The sequence below is a fragment of the Lepidothrix coronata genome, unplaced genomic scaffold, assembly GCF_001604755.1.
Source record: "Lepidothrix coronata isolate B3197 unplaced genomic scaffold, Lepidothrix_coronata-1.0 Scaffold7, whole genome shotgun sequence".
Taxonomy (NCBI): Eukaryota; Metazoa; Chordata; class Aves; order Passeriformes; family Pipridae; genus Lepidothrix; species Lepidothrix coronata.
In genome coordinates, this window is record NW_016690187.1 from 9,154,596 (window position 1) to 9,166,697 (window position 12,102).

The window sequence follows — 12,102 nt, forward strand, 5'->3', positions numbered from 1 at the left end:
AAAAAACCCCCCAAAACCAAAAGACATTAACATTTTCTGTGTGAAAATGATGCTTTGGGTAAACTTCCCATCAGGAAAAGTAAATCAAGCCATAATATGTCAATCAAAAATAGCAGCTGCTTTTGACTGAGTCATTGACTCAGTGGCATGAGGCAGAAGTCACAGTGATCAGTTCATGCTGTTGATTCTCTTGGGCCTATGCTGGAAACTGTAGTTAGTAATTTTTATTTCCCACTCTTCCCCAATGGAACTTGAGTCTCTGCTGGATTGTATATCCCATTACATACCATGCTATGTTTCTGTAGTTGAGTGTGTTTCTGTGTCACACAGTCACAGAGTCACACAGTAATGTGCAATCTGAAATGCAGGCTGCCTGCAGAATGTAGGCTATGGAGGATCAGAAGTTAGGATTGTGCAGATGGATGCAGAGATTAATACTGACTCAAAAGTTGGAGATTAATATTGGCTCAAAATTGGAAAGATTTTGTCTTTTGGGATGATTATTTAAAAACCAAAGTTTTGTTCTGCAGAAAGTTTGCTAGTATAACTATTAATTGCCATTCTGAAAAAAACCCAGTATCAGACTATACTACCACAAGGAGATTTCATATTTGATTAAATCAAATTGGAGATAGAAAAGGAAAGAAAATTAATAAAAAGAAAACTCTTCTTCCTTCAGAAAGATAAATTTGTATTCTCTTGAGAGACCCTAGTTTCTCTTTAGCTCTTGCTAACCTCCTTTCTTCTCTATTCTCTTGTCTTGCCAGTGCACTCAGGTGCCTGATCTATAGGCTAGTTTAAGAAATTTCAACGGGAAACGAAGAAAAGTCTCACCTTATTTTCCTCCTGAACTTTTCATTCCTGCCTCAGCAACTTCAGTCACTCACTTATAGCACCTGTGCTTTTGTCTGAACCCAAGGAGCAAAGGGGGCAGGGGGAAGGTAGATAGGTTGGATTTTACCTTTTTTCCACAGAGATTTTCATTTTTTTCTACAGTAAGTGGCTAATTTAATGTTTTGGGTAAAATTCAGGTTGTCTGAGAGAATAATAAAGTCTTATCCATATGCAACTGCAGGTCAGTCAGCTACAGTGTCATCTTTCCCATGCTGCTCAGCTAGTGATTTTGACCTTGGTGTGAATGGATCATTCACTCAAGTGATGAGAGTTAATTTAGTCTTCGTAATAGCCCAGAGCTCAACCTTTTCAGAGCTGCGATTGTTTCAGTGATGCCAAATTATATGCAATCACTGAGTAATATGAACAGTGATCCACTGCTGTGTCTTTGGATGTAGGCCACCAAAATCACTCTTCTCATACTGATAGGAGGCAGGCTACAAATCCACTCAGTGCAGTACATTGCAGAGTGTACAAGCCATTTACTGCATAAATAGTATACTGAGAGAAAGTGAAGTTTTGGGATTTTTAGCCCATTTTTTTGTTCTATAGCTCTTTTCTCCTTTGAGGCAACACCTTGGGTTCCATCTAAGTGGAGCCATTAATCTCCATTAAATTCTTTCTCTTGGGTTCATAAACTTTTATACGTCTATTGTTAGAGCTTCGGGAGAGAGGCACAATTCAAGACAAGCATACAAAAAAATGAGTTATTTTCATCCATCTCGGCAAATTCACACAAGGCGTGAAGTAGGACTTTTTAGTCAAAGGAGACTGGGTGAAAAGAGAAGAATACCAAGGTTTTAATTCATAACAAACCTGTGTTCTGAGCAGGCAGCGTATTTTACAGACTGAGATATTTCGCAGTCGTGTAGCTCAGAGCCTGGGGTTAGGATAGAGGTAGTTCTGTCCTCCAGGGTGCTGAAGTGCAGTCATCTGGCCTGCCCAGGTTCCAGGTCTATATGTTTTGTGTTTTGCCAGGAAGCAGGCAAGCTTTAGCAAGACAGATCTTCAGAAGCAAAACGACAAAGTGTGTGATGTTATTACCACTTCGTAATGATTTTCATATAAATTGCTTCCATAAGATAGTATAGCATTATATATTAGGTAAATAGTATTTGCATTAGGTAGAATATTGGTGTACTTAGAAGAAACTCTGCAACTTTTTTTCAGAAGAAAATCATTGGAATTGCAACAGCATGTGAGAATAAACTACAAAATCAGTCAACACAAATGATTTGATGGATATTGAGACCGTGCTGAGGATGTTGAAATCTTTGAGAATCTAGAAGAATGGTTGGAAATCAACTGAAAGTCTGCAACCACAAGTAGGCACGTGAACCTGTTGTGGCCAAAATGCATCAAAATAGTAATTTTAAACAAAGACATAAGTCTTATGGGGTAAGTAAAATCTGTGAATTTATAAAATTCAAATATAAAATCTAGTGATCTCTAGAGGACATTACACTACTTGCCACTGTATCAGTCTACTGAAGATGTTTGTGTTTAAAATCCTATTTCTTTCATCAGTGCAAACATTCCCCTGTTGGCAAAGGTGCGATTCTGCATGAATTAGCTTAGTATTTTTGGCAGTCTCTGTCAGAAAGATTTGTCTTGCAACCATTTAAAAAGCAGATTTGTGCTTATTATTATTTAACAGCTAGTATAATTTAGAAAGACTGTTCCAGTGTCCCCATCCTCTTCCCTCCCTCCCACCCCCACAAAAAAATCCAAAATTACTTTATTGGTTTTGTTCAGAAGCATCACTTAAAAAAAAAATCTCCAGATGCCTGGGAATAAACCTAATTCTTAGTGACTGCCAGTGGCTTCTAGGGCCATGAAGGCAGGCACTCTGGGCCACCTTTTCAGTGTCACCATTCCCATCAGGATAGGGAATTACATAGCAGTCTGATGAAGGAGGCTGTTCAAGGATCCTGCTTTTCATGTTCCTCTGACACAAAAACGTCTCGTGATCAAGCTGTCAGTCCCCAAAGAGTTGTTGTTTCCCTCCCCTCCCCAGCCCCCGCATTTCCTGTAGTAAACGTGAAGTATATTGTGACTGTTTTGGAAGCAGAATTTAAAAGTATATTTGTGGTACTTTAAACATCTAGTAGCTTTATCACGTGTGCCGTTTCAGACTAGCATTCCAAGTGCAGTATCAGACTAGTGTTTATCTGTTCTGAAATTAAGTTCAGAACCAGCTGAAAAGTGTATTTTTGTTATTAAGGAATAAAATTAAAATTGTAAGAAAACAACACCATTATTAGTTTGCGAAAGTTATTTGCTTTGATTAAAAGCACCAATAAATGTGTCTTGGTTCTATAACTGCTCCATTTAGCACTTGACATATAATAGGTTTTTTTCCCCACAGTGTAATATCTCCATTGAAATATAATTATTTTGCAGATTGCTCAGCTGAATGCCCTTATAAACATGCTGTTAGGGGAACTCACCCCTGGTGATCATCAGAACATCATGACAATGTGCACAATTGATGTACATACAAGGGATGTTGTAGCCATGCTTATAGCACAGAAGGTAATTTGTTGCACAGCAATTACACTAATGCATTTTTAAAAGCATAAAATAAAGAATAATTTCATTTGTTGAAAAGATATTCTGGTGATTTATGTATGGCAATGACAGAATATTTTGATTAAATGCATTTTTTTCCTTTTATATTTTTTGCTTTAGAGTTAGATAATTACATTTACTAGTTAAAGAATTACCATTAAAAAATATATAGATATTTTGTCCAAATATTTAAAGACTTCTGTTAAAAATGTACTCTCTAATGTGACAGCAGGTTTCTCATTAATTTGCCACCAATTACTGATCTGTTCAAAATTAATATAAAACCTCACACTAACTGCAGATAGCTTGAAAGTTTAATATATACAAAATATAAAACAGCAATTGTGTTGTGTTTCCAGATAGCTTTTGGATTTTTTCTATAAATAGGTTTTATTCCTCTATCAATTTCTGAGGTGGAGTCTGTACTGCTAACTCTTTCCATGCCTGACTTCTGCACTGCAAGGGCCTATTTATAGTAATTTGCTGCTCCATCTCCAGACCGTGAGCACTCAGACAGGAAGGAGGTGGTGAGAGACACCATGCAATGTCTGCTTCCTTATGCATGGTTAAGCAGGTGAGAGATAGCTGTTGTATCTTCCATTCCTCCTGCCTGCAACCAGCTGACCTCCAAAAGGGGCACAGAGCCCCCAGTTTGAATGAGCAGCTTCATTCCAGAGTCAGACACCTAGAGCTTTTCTGTTTATTCATGAGGAAGGGAGAAGAGAAAAACTGCGTAGGTATGAAGTGTGTGTGCGTGTAGTGCATATCTATTCATCTGCTCTCTATAGCCTGTCATCCTTCTATGCGTTTGTTGCATTTTAACATGTTTACTCACAGTAAAGTCAACCTTTTGGCAACACATAGCTGCCAAGAGCAAGGATTATCCTGTTTCTCTGCATTTTCAAACACCCTCCCATCACCGGGAGTGACTTATTATGTCATGCTTTTGCTGCAGACCAGACACACCGTATTGAGGTTTCTCAGAAATCCAGTCTTTAAATGACTAAATGGCCTAAATGTATAATTCAAGATGAAGTCCACAATGAATTCATGAAAGTAAAAATTGTTTTACTTGAAAGAGTGAAATAGAAAAAATTCACAGTAAGTTACCATAGTGTGCTGTGAAACCTTCTTGTCCAGGACAAAATGGTCTCTTAGCCATGTTAACTGGTACTCTGTAAAACTGAGGAATAAAAAGCAAAACCAAAAGCGACTCCAACAACAAAAAAATTGCTCAACACTCTTACAGTTGCTGAACAAAATCCATTATACTGAGCGTAATCACTTTGTTGTGGTGTGATGCATAATAGCAGTTGCATCGAAAATTTGCAGCAATTTAAAATATTCTTTTCACTGAAATTGTTTATCCACATTGCCAAAGCCTTTAAGGAAGTACTGATGTTTTTCATATTGTCAGGAGCAGCTGTTTCTATCTGCTGTGGCTGTCTAAGCGCTAACTAGGCAGATGGCACACAGTAGCTGAGGTGTGTCTGTTGTATACAGGACCAACTTTTCTGGCTTATAGGAAGCACAGCTGCCATGCTATTATGATGATGATGATCCTTATGTATTTCAGACATTGGAGGCCTTACATAGAGCTGCATGCTTTGAAGGGGTGATTAGGGTCTTTAATACACTGAATAAGTACTTAAGTAATCAAACTGACAAGCTGTGTGGAAATATGGAATCCCTATTAATGAGAATTTTGGGTAGGGATCCTGAGAGAGGGGGCTCTGTAAAACCCAAATAATATTATTTGTCACAGATACAATCATCTCAATATGGTATAGCATGTAAATATCAGTGCAAAGTACTTTAACAACTACTAGATACAAATATGTTTATGAATGAAGAAGTATGTTTTATGTCATTATCTTTGGTCAGTTATTTAAAGAACATACTGTAGAAAATATTGGACAGTTAATACAAGAGAAGGCCCAAGATTTTTGCCTCAATTGGCAGAAACATGATTCGTAGAATACTGGAATCAGCAACACTTCTTTTCATGTGTCTCACGTATAGTAATTGATATATTAATATCTACTTTTTTCTTCTAAGTAACTCTTTCCTTAACATTCTTGTGTTCTGAGATATAGCATAAGAGAGCTGGAAGGGGTAGTAAGGCATGCTTGGGACTTAGGGAAGCCATGAAATGTTGACCAGATGCTGTATTTCCTGTTGATTTAAGGCATTAGTTCATTAGGCCACTAATCAAAACCATGTGCTCTGCTAACAGACCATTTCATCACCTGAGAGCTGGAGCACGCACATACTGTTCCCAGTTAACTGGGACCTGATCCAAGTCAATGAAGAGTTTCTTGTTGGCATTCAGGGACTGTAGAAGAGGTTGTCTGTGCATGGTTGTCCTTGTTTGTGTTTTCACATGGCTCAGCTAGATATATTTTAGCCAGAAACGTAGACTAAGTGTATCTTCACTCTATCTTGTTAGTGGAGTTTATGTTCCATAAACTATCACAGTTGTTACAGAGTTAAAAAAAATAAAAAAAATTGTAACTAAGGCTGCACCAGGTTGATGTGCATAGGTGTTTGTGTTTCAGAAGCCCCATCGCTAGCCTTTATTTTCTAAAGAAAGGGTTCAAAGCAGACATTGAGCAGACATGGAGAATGATTCATCGCTTTAGCCCTGAGTTGAGAGTTGAGATTACTTGAAATACAGACTGGGCAATATTACCTCAATAGTGCTTATGTTGAAACATGACTGTATGTATAGCAAAATTGTCCAATTTCAAAGCTTACAGCAAGGATTATTCTCCTTGCTCTACATGGCAGTAGAAATGATTTAATAAAATCATATTCTGCAGTACTTTCTAAATAGCTACAGCCCTAAAAACATAAACAAATATAACATGAAATTAGAATTGCAATTGTGAAACTAACTTCTGCTTAATGCAATGCTATCACTCCTAAATATAGTTTTGTAATTTTTGGAAATAGTTCTAAGAACAGTAACTTCCTTGCACATGATAAAAACAGCTGATGAGAAAAGACAGGGAAATTTGATCACTTAGATTTCACCAAATGGAAAGATGGAGATATGATCAATTATCTCTTAGTAAAGCTGTGAGATCAATGTGAGGGAGAGGTGTACAAGAACAAAAAAAGGAGGATGACTTACGGAGTGGAAGGTGGAAAGACAGAGCATCTTGATCAGGAAAGGACAAAAGAAATAGTCCGATTCCTCAGAAGCCAATGGAGGCAGACCTGCAAGCAAAGTACAAGGTGAGCAGTTTACAGCAATAACAAGAAATACTGCAGGGTTAGAGGATCATGCAGAGATGGTCACAGAAGAAAGCAGAAGTACTGCAGTGCTAAGGGAAAAGGTTTTCAGAAAGTCACAGATATCAGAAAGCACGTGGAAGACAATCACAAAGGTGAAGAAGATGAAGATCAAGGGCGGAGAACAGGACTAATGAGCCTGGGAGATTTAGCGCAAGCAAGGAGAAGCACTGGTGCCTGCTAGCACGGGAGATAAAAGAAGAGAGATTGATAAATAGGAGAACAGATTTCTTCAAGCAGGTGAAAAATATCACTGGGTAGGAAGTAATGAAATCTGCTTTGATTGAGGCCAGAAAAATCTGCTGGGGCAAAATGAAAACAGAGAAATAGGTGAGAGTTCTTCAAGAGCATTTACATATGGTAAGAAGACAGAAGAAATTCCTGCTTTATTATATTTGGAGGGAGTGCTGGCATATGCTGTTCCTGGGTAAGATGGCTTTGTGGTTGGAGAGTTGGGGAAGCAGCACTAGGGGTGGAATTATGGAAACACGTAATGAAAGAAGAGGTACACATGATGGAATTTGTTCATGGAGCATCACAATCAAAATTATACTGTTCTGTTTGCCTGTGTTCGGTGTTACACACCTGACTGGGAAACAACAACTTCTGGTAAAATCAAACCAACCAACCAACCAACAAAACCCTTGCAAATTCAACCAGAGTAATTTACCATTTTTTTGAGGAAACTATGTATTGTGACATGAAACATGCTCTGGGCGTGGCTGCTGTTCTTTCTTTGGGTTCAAACTAACAGTGTCTTAGGCTTTTCTCTTTTTTACTGTGTTTCTCAAGCTAAGCAACCAGAAGACTGAGGCAGAAGCACGTAGAATCCATGTGCTATGTATGAATTTTCTCTTTTCTCTTGATTCTGTTTATTCAGTGTAACAAGAAATATGAAGCCAATGACAGCAGTGTTCAGGAAACGCAATTGGTATCCTTTGATAAAATCAGACTGTAGAAATGCACTTTACTCCATAAACCTGTCTTTTGAGATGGAAGAGTGCCATTCCACAGTCATGAAACGTTCTACACTTCCAAGTTACACTGTGTTCTAAAATTTGGTCAAAATGAAAGGTAAGATGACCATAACAGATAGATATTTTCTTTCTTCATATGCATTATTTTGTGTAACAGACCCACCTCAAGTTTAGTAAGCTAAACTCACAGGTATGCATTTTTCAAGAGCTGGGCATTAGCTAGCATTCCTTGACTTCTATAAATCAACTGGAGAAAGAAGAACTTTCATCTGAGGGGCAAGGTATAGTTATGGCCGAGATAACTATTACTGAAAATTTTGTCTTGACCGTAACAGACAAAAGTTCAACAGCCAGTCAAAGCTGGTAGAAGCAGAATGTTCCTGCTTGTGGTTAAAGTCCCTGTCTTTGCAATCAGTCACATTACAATTAGATTGACAGTAGGCACAGACTTGAGATCAAAGCAATTGCAAACACCTAAGAGACTTAATGTCGGTGGCTATGACCAGTTCTTCTATAATATTATGGATATATTTCCTTTTGATATAGTTGCTATGCTTTCAGTGATGATTTTTGTATACTCCTAGCGCTATAAATTTTATCATGTAAGTATTCACTCTAATTTTTATGACGTTCTTTTTTTTGACATGTTCTTTGCTTAAACTAGCTCTGCATTTTTATTTAATGGATGCGAGACTTCATATTTTGCAACTTAAAATGGTTATTTCCTCTGCTAAGAAAAACACATAATAGTCCATCAAGAGGGTTGTTTAATTTTGTTCAAGAATTTTTGAAATGAAAACAGTTAGTAAAAGAAGGTAAATCATCACCTATCAAAGCGGTTCTAATGTTGTCATGACTTACATCAAGCCTGGTAAAATAAGGAAATCAATTATTGCATTGTCTTAAATTCAGAAGTAATACAACTCCCTTCTTACAGTAATACAACACACATAATCTCATGAGGAACACTGGATATATAAATTAAGAGTATACAATTAATCAGACTATTTCCAAATTAATTATGTAAAGAAAAATCTGTAGACAAGGGAAGATTGTATATAACACTACACTTCTCTTTCTGCTAATGATGCACTTTACGTAATTCAGTCTGATTTTAATTTTAAAACAAGGCAAGCTGTCTCCCTAGGGCAGGTTTAGTGATTAATTTTACCAGTATTTTTGGTATCTGAATTATTTTTGTTTATATAAGGCATCACTCTTGTGGCCTGTTTCTCCTGTTGTGTGTATCATGGCGCTCTGCTGTGATCAGTTCCACTTATCTAGCATATTTCAATATATTATATGTAATAGTCTTTAAGGGTCTTTTCCAACCCAAATGCTTCTATGAGTCTATGCTTGTGTGGATATCTGGGGGTTATCCTTCTCATAAAGGCAGTCTACTTTCAAATATCTGTAGAATACTGTGTTTCCAAAGTCAATAAGTCCCTAAAAAGACACAATGGAGCCCTTTTTAGAAAGGTACAGTTCTCACTTAACACCTCACAGTGAATAAATATGTATCCCTTTGTCTATCATCAATCAGAAAGGATGTGATGTGCCATTGGAGTTTTTCTGCTGACAGGGTTGTCCTTCTAACATATATAGCAGCAAAGATACCTGTAATACTTCTTGAAATCTTTGTGAATCAAATTAACTATGTTTAGAACACTCCACAGAAAAGTCTATCTTGGTGTTCTGGGCCCTCATCACTGCAGCTGTCCCTTTTTCTCTTTTACTGTTGCTAGTTTGAAGTATCTGTACAGCTTTGTGCCAAACTGGAGTGTAGGAATGTTTTTATGAACTCAGTTGCATCTCTTTAGATTTGCTTTCTGTTGTGGTACTTTAAGACACTGCAGGATGGGGTTTGGCCAAAGAATAAAGTTAAATTAGAAATAAAGTGATTTTTCAGGCTTATTTTTGTGTTATCCTGTGGCACAGTAACCTCTTTCTGATTTTTTTAAGTGAGATTATTGAATTGGAAATGGTAGATTTTCATAATAGCAAATCCCGGGGAAAAAAAAAAAAAAAGAGATCTTCCAGAAAATATCAAAGCTATTTTGTGATGGATATAAAAAACCCTCTTCTTTCCTCCTGCCACCGCCCACCCCATCCCCCCCTTTTTTATCCCTGGATTATAGCACTAGGTCTTGAAGTAGCTACCACTTATAAAAAATAGACAAAGACTAGAGCTGAAGGTCAAGAAACTGATATGAGGACAGATTGGTAGAAAGATCTGAAACAATTAAAACTATAAGGTATAATGGCATATTCCGTTGCAAAACAGATTACAGAAGACTATGAGGGAGCTAAGAGTATTAAGAATTTGAGCTATATGATACTGTGTGGCAGAGACAAAACTTTTCTTTAACTTAAAAATAATCTGAAAATGTCTTCCCCCTTAAATGTCTGAAATACAAAGGTAAAGGATGGGATAAGATACTGAAACGTTACTGGTTTATTAGAAGATATTTTCTGACTATTGCAGGAGAGATTTACCACACATTTTCCTGTGTGTATATGCTAATTCAGGTTTTAATGCCTTTCTCATTTTATCAAATCATCATTCTAGAAAAGCACATGGGCCTTCTTTTTTAAAAAAAATTGCCTTAGTATAAAATTAGTCTTTTGTGCTTATCAAATTCCAAAACAGTTATGGTCTTTTAATCTCAGACAAGAAAATGTTTATTGATCTGTGAACCAGTAGTGAGGTTTTCTTAATCTTGTCTTGTTTATTGCTAGTATTAACAATTTGTTTCCTGTCATTTGTTTCCTGCATTTTTAAGTCTGAAAATGTCCAAGTTCAAAGGTTACTATAAAACATCCCTATTGCTCATAGATGTCTTACTAATTAATTTGTTGTCACTGATACTTTTGACTGATCTATGGATTAGGCACAAATTCTCATAATCAACAATATAGTGAGAGGATGGTGGCAGTACAGCTCTGTCTCCCATGTTCATGTTTTCTTTCCCCCCTGCGGAGCTTATACAATGGTGATTTCAGACTACTGTGTGAAGTAGCATTGACATCAGAAGAGCTGCAAATTCAAGGAGACTTGTGAGAAAGTTAATCTATCTCTTCACATTGTGTTGTATCTAAATGGGTGCTGGAGGAAAAAAATTAAACTTCCTGGTAATGCTGCTGCTAGGTGAGCATACTGAAGAATTTGGGGGGCAGGGCAGTATCCATTAGAAATGGGCTATAGAGGATTCCCAGCATATTCAGTAGCAAGAATGTGAGAAATACTCTTGGCATTGTACTCGAATGCCAGCAGCAGTAAGAGAGAAAGCAGGCAAGTCATTAGTGTACACTCCTGTATAAGCTCAGGTCTTGATTATCTCTTTCCAGTACCTTCAGAGAGCAGAGGAAAGAAGGCTGCTAAAAGACCTGTCCTTTCTGAGAAAGCTGGGGTGCATAATTATATAGGTTTACCTGGCCTTTTCCAAAGGGACAAATGGCACCACTTCCCCGATCCCTCTCCTTACTAGTCTTTCTGTTCTTCTCTTTTTCCTTAGCTCTCAATTTTTGTAAGTGCAATACTTTTAAAGTCCTTCCTGGTGCAGAGAGTTAAGCATGTCTGGTTGTGTGAGGGGACTGGGTCCCCCTTGCTTCCTGACACTGATAACTTCCTGACATAACTGCAGACAGTGAGAAGATTTTTCTCAGTTTCTTCCTTCTGCACAAAGATTCTTCTAGTCTCAGTGAAATGCAGTGTTCAGTCCTACCAAGCTGTAGTGCCATGTTTTTAGTCTGAGTGCTCAGGGCCAAATTCAAAACAAATATAGTGTATTTGCATTACATTAAGTGCTTATGTTAAGTAATGCAGTAAGATGCATCTCCTTACTAAATAAAGCTGTCCTGCACTCTGTAAGTTTGATTTTGATGAGGCCATTGGCTTTATGACTGCATGAATGCAAGTTTCCTATGCATGTGGCATTTCCTGATGCTCAGATGAGAACATCATGTCAGACATGTTTAATCATAACAGTGTTTATTCCTTTTACTCAGAATGTACCCTCTTCATGACAAATGTATGTAAATGCTGAGATAAAAATAGCATTTGACAAGATAGTTGGGTATGTTTCATTTTATTAACGCATTAGACAACTTATTCTGCTCAAAGTAATGTGTGAATAGTAGATACATATAAGATTAGCATAATTTTTTCAGTCAACATTTGTTCTGTGAGGTTTTTGATTACATTATTTTAATTAAGCAATAAGTCATGACAAGCACAGGATTTCATGGTGAGTATAGCGCTTCTAACAAGGTATTATAAAGCATGTGGGTGAAAGCTGAATGATTGTAACCATTCAAAATGTGCATTAATAATTCCACTAGACTGGCTAGAGTTCCCTTTGGT

The 12,102-nt window shown here is 37.2% G+C and overlaps 1 long non-coding RNA gene across 1 annotated transcript; it reads left to right on the forward strand.

Moving 5' to 3' along the window:
* The first annotated feature begins 2,071 nt into the window (after positions 1 to 2,071).
* On the forward strand, positions 2,072 to 7,830 carry LOC108507335. Its single transcript, XR_001878090.1, has 3 exons — positions 2,072 to 2,292; positions 3,298 to 3,429; positions 7,643 to 7,830. It is a non-coding gene; the product is annotated as an uncharacterized LOC108507335 (long non-coding RNA).
* Positions 7,831 to 12,102: the final 4,272 nt, after the last annotated feature.